An 11,047-nucleotide genomic window follows, 5' to 3' on the forward strand; every position below is an offset into this window, starting at 1 on the left:
ACTCGAACCTTCAGCTCCCTCCACAGATTTTCTATGGGAGTAAGGTCCGGAGACTGGCGAGGCCACTCCAGGACTTTAATGTGATTCTTCTTGAGCCACTCCTTTGTTGCCTTGGCCGTGTGTTTTGGGTCATTGTCATGCTGGAATACCCATCCACGACCCATTTTCAATGCCCTGGCTGAGGGAAGGAGGTTCTCACCCAAGATTTGACGGTACATGGCCCCGTCCATCGTCCCTTTGATGCGGTGAAGTTGTTCTGTCCCCTTAGCAGAAAAACACCGTCAAAGCATGTTTCCACCTCCATGTTTGACGGTGGGGATGGTGTTCTTGGGGTCATAGGCAGCATTCCTCCTCCTCCAAACACGGCGAGTTGAGTTGATGCCAAAGAGCTCCATTTTGGTCTCATCTGACCACAACACTTTCACCCAGTTGTCCTCTGAATCATTCAGATGTTCATTGGCAAACTTCAGACGGGCATGTATATGTGCTTTCTTGAGCAGGGGGACCTTGCGGGCGCTGCAGGATTTCAGTCCTTCACGGCGTAGTGTGTTACCAATTGTTTTCTTGGTGACTATGGTCCCAGCTGCCTTGAGATCATTGACAAGATCCTCCCGTGTAGTTCTGGGCTGATTCCTCACCGTTCTCATGATCATTGCAACTCCATGAGGTGAGATCTTGCATGGAGCCCCAGGCCGAGGGAGATTGACAGTTCTTTTGTGTTTCTTCCATTTGCGAATAATCGCACCAACTGTTGTCACCTTCTCACCAAGCTGCTTGGCAATGGTCGTGTAGCCCATTCCAGCCTTGTGTGGGTCTACAATCTTGTCCCTGACATCCTTGGAGAGCTCTTTGGTCTTGGCCATGTTGGAGAGTTTGGAATCTGATTGATTACTTCTGTGGACAGGTGTCTTTTATACAGGTAACAAGCTGAGATTAGGATCACTCCCTTTAAGAGTGTGCTCCTAATCTCAGCTCGTTACCTGTGTAGAGGAGTAGAATGGGGAAGTGGCATCACGTGGGCTGTCCAGGGCGATGACGTGACGTCATGGGCTCGGGGCAGCAGAGTGACATCACGGGTCCTCAAGGATAAAAGGGGGACCCCGTGACGTAAGCGGGGTCGTAGCTGGAGAATAGGGTCGGAGAAGGTGGGGAACGGGGAGCGAGGGGCAAGAGGGTAGGGATAGGGGAGAGCACAGTGCCAGGCGAGACGTGGCTGTGCTCCTCGGTCGGCCGTGTTGGTTGATCCCACGGCCGGCGCAGAGGAGACAGCACAGGACAGCCGGCTGTGTCGGGACCTAGCCCGGGACCCCTAACCCCTGGGAAGTTGTTCACCCCTGTGTACTGTTAAAGATTTTTAATAAACCGTTGGCGGAAGCCCTTACCTTACCTTAGCCTACGAGTGAGTCGTCGGGAACTCTTTTAAAACTGGTGTCAGGAGTGGTTACGCTGCCGTCGCTATGCCTAAATCGGGCGGGCGGCGTAAGAATCCACCGGCGGGACGCCGGGAGAGTGCTGACGACGTCGGGGAGGCTCCGGCTGCGACCCGGGGGCAGTCTGACGCCGTGGAGATGGACTCGGCGGGGCAGGTGGTGTCGGCGGCTGGGGGTCCCAGCGCACCACCGCCGGTGGCGGGGGGCGATGCCGAGGGGCGGTCGCAGCTGCTCCTGCGGGCGATGGAGCAGCTCACCGCCGCCCTTACAGAGGTGGGAGCGCGGACGCACCCACCCGGCCCACACTCCACGTGGCACCGGCGGATTCCCGCCGTTTCGCCGCCCGCCAATTTTGAAGTCGGCGCCATTTTTCATGCGCCGCCGGAGGTGGCGGCCATGTTGGTGGGGGCGCCGCAAGCGGATGTAATTTCCGCCGCGACGCCGGAAGCGGCGGCCATTGTTGCGGCCGTGGCTGCCGCGGATGCTGCTGCGGATGCTGCCGCGGCTCCGCACCTCGCCGTGGCTGTGAGCTTGGCCGCAAATGCTGCTGCGGATGTCACTGCCGCGGATGTCGCCGCCGCTCCGCACCTCGCCGTTCCGACGAGCGCTGCTGCGGATGCCGCTGCAGCTCCGCACCTCGCCGTGGCTGCGAGATTGGCCGCGGATGCTGCCGCGGAGGCTGCCGCGGATGCTGCCGCGGCTCCGCACCTCGCCGTACCGGCGAGCCGGGCCGTGGATTCCGCCGCAATTGCGGGGTGGCTCGTGGGCGCTGCTGCGGCTCCTCATCTCGCCTGCGGCGTGCAACGCCGCCGCACCTCGCCACATCGGCGGGATGCGCCGTGGCGCCCCCCCACGCTGACGCTATTGCAAGGTGGGTCGTGGACGCCGCGGATCCATATGCCGCCGCATTTGCGAGGTGGCTCGCAGGCGCTGCTGCGCCTCCTCACCTCGCCGCGTCTGCGGCGTGGCCCACGGAGGCCGCAACGCCGCCGGCCCTCGTCGCCTCTGTGGGAGGGGCCGTGGGAGCTGCCGCGGCTCAGCATGCGGGCGGGGTCGCGGGGCTGGCCGTTGGCAATGCCGCGGGCCCGCACCTCGTCGCGCCTTCAAGGTAGGTTACGGGCGCTAATGCGCCTTCGCATCAAGCCGTGCCGGCGGGGTGGGCGGCGGTTGCTGCTGCACCTCCGCACCTCGCCGCGTCTACGGCGTGGCCCGGGGGGGCCGCAACGCGGCCGCTGCTTGCCGCGGCTGCGAAGGCCGCCGCAGGAACGCACGCCGGCACCGCGGCTCCGTACGGCACCGCGGACAGGTGGGTCCCGGGCGCTGTGGCGCCTCCACACCTCGCCGCGTCTACGGCGTAGCCCGGGGAGGCCGCAACGCCGCCACCCCTCGCCGCATCGTGGGAGGTAGCCGCGGCTGCGACTGCAGATCCATCCATCGCCGCGCCTGCGAGGTGGCCCGCAGGGGCCACCGCGGGGCCGTGTTATATCGCCGCATCTCCGGCGTGGCCTACGGGGGCCGCAGCGCCACCGCACCTTGCCACGTCTTCGGCGTGGCCTATGGGGGCCGCAACTCAGCCGCCACCCACCGCGTCTCCGGCGTGGCCTACGGGGGCCGCAGCGCCACCGCACCTTGCCGCGTCTTCGGCGTGGCCTATGGGGGCCGCAACGCTGCCGCACCACACTGTGGTTGCAGGGTGGCCCGCGGGGGTCGGGGGGGCTTCCATACCTCGCCGCACTGCGCGGCCAAGGGCTGCGCCGGTTACCCCACATCGCGCCGTTTGTCACGAAAGGGGGCGACTGGTTGGCCTTCCAGGACCGGTTCGACACGGCGTATATGTCGGTCGGCTGGTCCATGGAGGAGGCGTTGGGGGCCCTTCCGACCTACCTGGACGAGAAGGCGATGCAGGTCTTCAAGTCCATTCCCCCGGCCGATAAGGCTACGCTTCCGACGGTGTACCTCCGGATGGCCGACGTACTCGAGCCACCGTCCAGGGCACGCCAGAAGTTTTCGCTACAGCGGCGGGAGGAGGGGGAATCGCCATTGGTCTTCCGCTGCTCGCTCCTGGCCTTGGCACAGGCCGCATACCCTGATATACAGGGCAAGGCGCTGGACTCGATGGCCCTGGAACGGCTACTCGACCTGGCACGTGAGCTGGGGATCGCTTTGTCCATAAATAGCGATCGCCAGATCACGTCATTGGCGGTGGCCGAGAATATCCAGGCGCACCTCTCCCTCCGCCAACAGCCCTGGATGGCGGCGTGCGCGGGGATCCCGGCGCCAGAAGAGGAGGCCGCCTCTCAGGGTGTGGACACCCTCGCGGCCCTGGCGATGACCGGTCATCGCGGGAGGGGGGCGGGTGGTCGCCGTCCAGAGCAGCGGGGGCGGCCGGGACCTTCCCGCCCGCAGGACACTGCCACGGTGACCTGCTTCCGCTGTGGTCAGCAGGGCCACATTGAGCGGGGTTGTAGGAATGCCCCGGGGGCCTTCAGCAAGGGGGCTCCAACTCCTCCCGGACCCTCATCGGCATCGAGCCCAGGGCCCCAGGCAAGTCGTGACGCATCACCCACGCGGCCGCCCCCCTCACCTCATGCATCTAGCGGGGCTAGGGCCCATCGTCAGGGGGTTGTCCTCGAGGGGTCGGGTGCACCACCATTGTCACCCACTGGATGGCCCAGGCTAACCCACCACTGGAACGCGCTGGCGCATCGGATGGTAGCGGCAGCTGCTGGCTCCTCAGCGTTGGCGGGTTGCGTGCAGGGTGTGCAAGTTCGCCTCTTGGTGGATACGGGGGCGTCTGCCACCATTATTTCAGAGGCCATTTTTAAGCTCCTACCCCGCAGCGTCGGTCCGTTAGGGCCGGTTCGTGGGGCTTGTGTCGCCGTGAACGGCAGCAGTTTGGGCAATTTGGGCCAAGTTATAGCGTCGGTTCGAGTTGACGAGATTGAGTTGGCCGGGCCTACTTTGATCTCCAAGACCTTGGCAGTTCCATGCCTCTTAGGGACCGACTTTTTGTCTAGAATACCCATTCGAATTCTCGTTGACCAGGGCTGTGTGGAATTGCCATCAGGGAGGCGGCTGCAATTCCTACAATCGCCTACCGTCGTGTCTCCCTTGGTTGCCAGTGTGCAGGCCTTGAATAGGGCGGCGGTGACCGTGCCGCCGGCGTCACACATCTTGCTACCCCTTAAGTTGCGCAGACCGCTCGAAGGGGGCTCCACCTCCTGTCCCCGTCGAGTTACTTTTCAAGGACGATGGGATTGGTAGGCGCCTTGACGGCCGTGTCGGGGGACCAGGACCTTTTTCTACACGTCCTCAATTCGGGGCCCACGCCGATCGTAATCCCGGCCGGTGCTGTCCTGGCGCACGCGACCCCGGCTCCCCCACCCGAGAGCGCTGCCCCGGATGGAGGAGTCGTGGCGGGCGTGATGCGCGCGGAGGACTCCGACGCATCGTGGATCGCCACGTTGTGCGACGAGAATGCCTCGTTGTCCACCGGGGAGCGTCAGCAACTCCGCGAACTCATCGAGAGGTTCACCGATGTGTTTAGCCAAAGTAAGTTTGATCTGGGTCGCACTACTCTTTTGGAACACCACATAGATACGGGCGACTCAGCCCTTATTCGGCTTAATTCCCACCGCTTTAGCCCTGCGGAAAAGGAGCATGTCCGCTCGGCTGTCGACGAAATGTTGGCGGCGGACATCGTCTCCCCTTCTACTAGCTCTTGGGGTGCCCCCATTGTGCTAGTCAAGAAACGGGACGGGAGTCTCCGGTTCTGCGTCGATTTCCATAAATTGAACAAGATCTCGGTGGCTGACGCATATCCATTGCCTCGCATGGATGATTCCCTGGACGCCCTCTCGGGCACGCGGTTCTTTTCGACTCTAGATTTGCTCTCCGGCTTCTGGCAATTGCCGCTGGATGAAGCCTCTAGACCCAAGACAGCGTTCCGCACGCCCCAGGGGTTGTTCGAGTTCAATCGCCTTCCTATGGGTCTTCATTCAGCCCCAGCCACCGTCCAGCGTCTCATGGAGATGGTTTTAGTGGGGCTGCAGTGGGAGTCTTGTTTAATCTACTTGGATGACGTTATTGTTTTTGGGCATACGTTTGACGAGCACTTGCAACGCCTCGAGGCTGTGTTCGTCAAAGTGCGCGCTGCGGGCTTGAAATTTAAACCCCAGAAATGCCATTTGCTACAACCATCGGTGAAGTATTTGGGACACATCGTTAGTGCGTCAGGTGTCGCCACGGACCCGGAGAAAACGGCTTGTGTCCGGACGTGGCCGACTCCCACATCTGTCGCGGAGGTGCGTAGCTTCGTCGGCTTCGCATCGTACTATCGCCGGTTTGTCCGCGATTTTGCGACAATTGTGAAGCCGCTGCACACCCTCTCCGCCAAAGGCCAAAGGTTTTACTGGGGCGCGGAGGAGGAGGCTGCTTTTGCAACGCTTCGCACGGCCTTGGCGGATGCGCCGCCCTTGGGGTACCCCGATTTCTCGAAACCCTTTCTACTTGACACCGATGCCAGCGACACGGGCATTGGGGCAGTCCTGGCCCAGGTGGTCAACGGGGTGGAGAGGGTGGTAGCCTATGGCAGTCGTGTTCTGTCTCCGACGGAACAGTGATACTGCATGACCTGGAGGGAGCTTTTGGCCATAGTTTTTTTTGTTCAATTGTATAGGCCCTACTTGTACGGTAGGCGGTTTACGGTCCGAACCGACCACGCGGCCCTGCAATATTCGCTGAGGAATGGTCAGCCCTCGGGTCAGCTGTCCCGCTGGCTCGAGGTGCTCCAGGATTACCCCTTTGACGTAATCCACAGAAAGGGGGGCACTGCATGGAAATGCGGACGGCTTGTCCAGATTGCCGGCAGGCGGCGGGTGTGCTTGCGCCCTGGGCTCTAGCCGTTGCAAGGCCCCAGGGGACGTCGCGGCCCAGTTGGTCGCGTCGGCCGCAACGGCCACCCCCCCAGGTGCGGCAACGCCCGCGGATTTCGGCCTGGGACTCCCCCGGGAGGTATGGTCCAGCTTGCAGATGGAGGATTCCTCTCTTCTGAAGCTACGGCGACGCGTCGGACGTAAGGCCCGGAGCTCAGCTTCGTCGGCGGCCCCAGCGATCGCCATGCATGACGGACTCCTCATGCGTTGGGATGCCCAATTGGAACGCTATTGCGTGGTCGTGCTCACTAGCCTGCGTGGTAAATTAACCCGAGCCATTCACGATAAGCTTATGCACCTTGGCTACCACAAGACCCTATTGACCCTTAAGCGGGACTATTACTGGCCAGGTGTGGAGGGTGACATGGCACTGATTTTGAAGGGTTGCCACGACTGCGCGCGGAGGAAGGCCCCAGTTGTCCAGGACCGGGCCCCGCTGCAGTCCATCCGGGTTTCTCGCGTTAATGAACTCGTGGCGCTCGACATCTTGGGCCCATTCCCTGCATCCCAACGGGGCCATAAATACCTCTTGGTGGGCGTTGAATACCTCACACGTTGGCCTGTGGCGTGGCCTTTGGTCGATCAGTCGGCCTCTTCTATCACCGAGGCGTTCGTCCAGGGGTACGTGTTAGACAAGGGCGCACCGGAACAATTATTGACGGATCAGAGGCGGAATTTCTCATCCAAGCTGCTCAAGGAGGTGTGTGACCTCCTTGGCACCAAGAAAATCCGCACCTCGCCCTACCACCCCCAATCGGACGGGATGGTTGAGCGCTTGAACCGCACTCTCACTTCCATGCTGTGCCACCATGTGAACACGTCTCAGTCGGACTGGGACCTGTTCGTCCCGGGGGTCTTAGCAGCGTATCAGTTGGCTCCTCACGCCTCAACGGGTTTTTCACCTTTTTATTGAATGTACGGTAGGGAGCCGGAGCCCCCGGTGTACGTCCAACTGGACGTGGGGTCCTCCAGGAAGGGGTCGGCGGTGCCGGTCCCTTTGAAGGTCGCGCTTGACCGGCTGCGCGAGGCACGGCAGGCCGCTGGCGAGAATTCCGCCAGCCGGCAGGCGGCTAATGAGCGGCTGCCCAGACACCAGGCAGCGGGCCTCCCGTGGGTAGTGGGCCAGAAAGCGTGGCTGCATTGTCCCCAGGTCCCGGTTGGCACATCTGCCAAATTGCACCGGCCTTGGCAGGGCCCTGTTGAGGTCGTGAAAGCCCTCCGGCCGCAGTGCGTCCGGATTCGGTTCGGACGCCGGCGGTGGATAGTGCACCCATCCTGGCTCAAACGTTATGTTCCATCTACCCTGGGGGATCCACCCCCAACTCCAGGGCGGCCAGCGGGTGATGCGTCCGTCGTGCCTGTCCGGCCGGGTCCTGTTGACGGGGGCGGCGTTCGCCCTGTTTGTGTGCCCCCAGGGCCCTTCCAAGTAGCGCCGGCGAGGACCCCTCAACCACCGGAGGCTACGGCGGTGGGCCTATTGCCGGCTGACAGGCCACCTGCATTGGCGGCGGACGCCACGCGGGGAAGCGGGCCGGCAGCGCATATCCGCTCGAGGGGGATGCGGATCCGGTGATAGCCTCGGTGGCCGTTCGTAGGGCCCCAGCCCCCGGCGGCCGCTCGGCACTGCCGGCTGGAAGAAGCCGTCTGACTTTTCTTCCCGTTCGTTCTATTGTTGTGGTTGTTATGGTTGTTGTTACTGTGGTGCCTGGGATGCCGTGCTGCCCTAAGGTTGGGGTTTTTCTGGCAGCCGGTTTTACGTTCGGGCACGTGCACGCTTAGTTGCTCGGCCTCCATTGGGGGGGTTGGGCCCCGCTGGTGTGGTGGTTGCAGCCGGGTCGGCTGTTTTTTTTCACAGGGGGGGTAATGTAGAGGAGTAGAATGGGGAAGTGGCGTCACGTGGGCTGCCCAGGGCGATGACGTGACGTCATGGGCTTGGGGCAGCAGAGTGACATCACGGGTCCTCAAGGATAAAAGGGGGACCCCGTGACGTAAGCGGGGTCGTAGCTGGAGAATAGGGTCGGAGAAGGTGGGGAACGGGGAGCGAGGGGCAAGAGGGTAGGGATAGGGGAGAGCACAGTGCCAGGCGAGACGTGGCTGTGCTCCTCGGTCGGCCGTGTTGGTTGATCCCACGGTCGGCGCAGAGGAGACAGCACAGGGCAGCCGGCTGTGTCGGGACCTAGCCTGGGACCCCTAACCCCTGGGAAGTTGTTCACCCCTGTGTACTGTTAAAGATTTTTAATAAACCATTGGCGGAAGCCCTTACCTTACCTTAACCTCCGAGTGAGTCGTCGGGAACTCCTTTACACCTGTATAAAAGACACTTGGGAGCCAGAAATCTTTCTTATTGAGAGGGGGTCAAATACTTATTTCCCTCATTAAAATACAAATCAATTTATAACATTTTTGACATGTGTTTTTCTGGATTTTTTTGTTGTTATTCTGTCTCTCACTGTTCAAATAAACCTACCATTAAAATTATAGACTGATCATTTCTTTGTCAGTGGGCAAACGTACAAAATCAGCAGGGGATCAAATGCTTTTTTCCCTCACTGTACGTGCCTGTGTGTGGTTAGTGCACTGCGCTAAGTGCCAGGCAAGCAAAGTTCAATTCCCAGTCATGGCCAATATCACTCGTAATTATCTGAACTTGTATGGGTAGCGGGTGGTTTGTGAGTGTTACAAACAAACTTCAGGGAGTGACGTCCCTGCCCTACTTGAGTCCCAGGCTGAGCTGGTCCGGCTATCCCAGGGTTACGCGGTCCTCTCACTGCCTTATAATTGTCTCGGGAGAGTGTGAGGCTAAGGGAGTAAACCCCAACAGAAAATCTGCAGGCAAACTGGTACCCAACTTCGTGTTATGCACCCGTTTGGATCCTACCAGCAAGACCGAGAAGGAAGTCATGACGCATGCGCAACCCAGGATCACCAAATCAACCCACCCCGGCATTGTGCCTAAAAGGAGGTGAACTGGTCCCAGCCTCCCTTTGGTTGACTGAACCTAAAATTAATAGCTGGTGTGACATGTAAACATAGGTGGAGTTTCACATTTATATTTCGGGGGGCAGGGGTTCGCTTTGTCCCTTACATTAGGAAAGGAATCGTGGGTGCATTTAATATTTTTTTAAATCTTAATTGTAAACTACTGAAAATAAGGAGGGGGGGGGGCATTGCCCCCCCCCCAAACTCTACAAAGACAAAGACAGCCTGACATGGTCCTGGCCAAGCCACTCTGTCACGCAACCTGCCATTCAGAATGTTCTCGTGAACAACACTTGCCCCAGCAGTTAATACGGTTTCGTATGAGATCTTCGTGTGCATGTAAATGTATTCGGTCATGTAGTAGCTCGCGGGGAGCGAAAGTGTAGCGTTTAGCGTGCTGCGCGACGAACCCAGCGACCTGACCTTTATTCTCGCTCATGGCTAATACCAATGACTATTATCTGAACAGGTCCTGGGCCTCCCATAAGTCGACTCAGCCTCAAATGAGAACCTGGTGTGGTGTGTAAACATCACACTGGGGAGACAAAGGCAGCCGGGCATGTTTTTCACCACTCCCTCCTCTTCCGTACCGGCCTTCATCGGTGTTCGTTAACAGCACTTGCCCCTACAATCTCTTAACGCTATATAGAGAGGGGTCTTTATCCTTGTAGTGGTTAGCGCATGCTACAAATGTCGGGAATGGAGTTCATTTACCACTTACGGCCAACATGAGTGGCAATTATCTGAACTGGTCCTGGGCCTTCCCTGGGTCAACTCAGCCTTAAATTAGTACCTGGTGCGGTGTGTAAACATCACCCTGGGGAGACAAAGGCAGCTGGGCATGGTGTTAGCCATACCAACCGTTTGTGGACGTGCCATACCAGATTTCATAGGTGCTCCCTTACAACACTAGCCCCAACAGTCTGCGAAAGCTATACGGAGGACCTTTGTCTGTGTGCCCCATGGACAGGTGAAGACGATGGAGCAATCCCTGAAGGTGTTGCGGAACGACACGAGGTAGAGCGAGCTCACGGTGTCCGGGTTGCAGCCGTGGATCGCTCAGCAGAAGTAAGCGGCCACTCACTCACGAGCCCACTCAAGCACACGGTGCGCACACACACCCATGCGCACGCACGCACATGCACAGTCATAGAGGCTATTGACATGAGACATGGGGTGGTGAAGGAGGGGGCAGCATGGCACTATGAACCCAACCACTTAAGATTTATTCCCAACCATGGCAAACAGCGATGAGGCCTGGTCTGAGTCTCTCCTCGAGGGACTGCAATTATAAATATCTCCCGTGTAGCCAAACAGGCTGTTGAGACAAGTGCTATTAGCGAGCATCTAGAAAGGCCAGCACAGCGCTCAATGGGGTGGTGTGGCCAAAACCAGCTGCCTTTGTCTCCCCAGTGCTGATGTTTACAGACTGGACCTGGTACTCATTGAAGGCCAGGACAACCTAGGGGAGGCCCAGGATTGGTTCATAAATTACTCATGGCTGGGAATCAAGCTCAGCTTGGTTTAACATGTAGGCTTTCGCGACCAATATCATCCATAAAGGTTTTTTGGGTTAGATCGCGTAAATAAATAAATGTGTCGTTAAAACCCACCACCACCTAACACAGCCAACTAGAAGGGTTGTCACGTAAACCTTGTCATGTAAACGTTGTCATGTAAACATGGCAATTCGTCACTAGTACA

The 11,047-nt window shown here is 59.4% G+C and overlaps 1 protein-coding gene across 1 annotated transcript in view; it reads left to right on the top strand.

The window, feature by feature from the left end:
• The window catches only part of LOC116945813 (uncharacterized), a 173,552-nt gene extending 164,915 nt beyond the window's left edge, over window positions 1-8,637 (top strand). Inside the window, exon 23 of the mRNA XM_076069768.1 lies at window positions 7,780-8,637. The gene's annotated coding sequence lies outside the window, so the exon portion shown is untranslated. The remainder of the gene's footprint in view (window positions 1-7,779) is intronic.
• The last annotated feature ends 2,410 nt before the right edge of the window (window positions 8,638-11,047 follow it).

The sequence above is a fragment of the Petromyzon marinus genome, chromosome 25, assembly GCF_048934315.1.
Source record: "Petromyzon marinus isolate PM22_M1 ecotype Great Lakes invasive population chromosome 25, UKy_Petmar_22M1.pri1.0, whole genome shotgun sequence".
Taxonomy (NCBI): domain Eukaryota; kingdom Metazoa; phylum Chordata; class Hyperoartia; order Petromyzontiformes; family Petromyzontidae; genus Petromyzon; species Petromyzon marinus.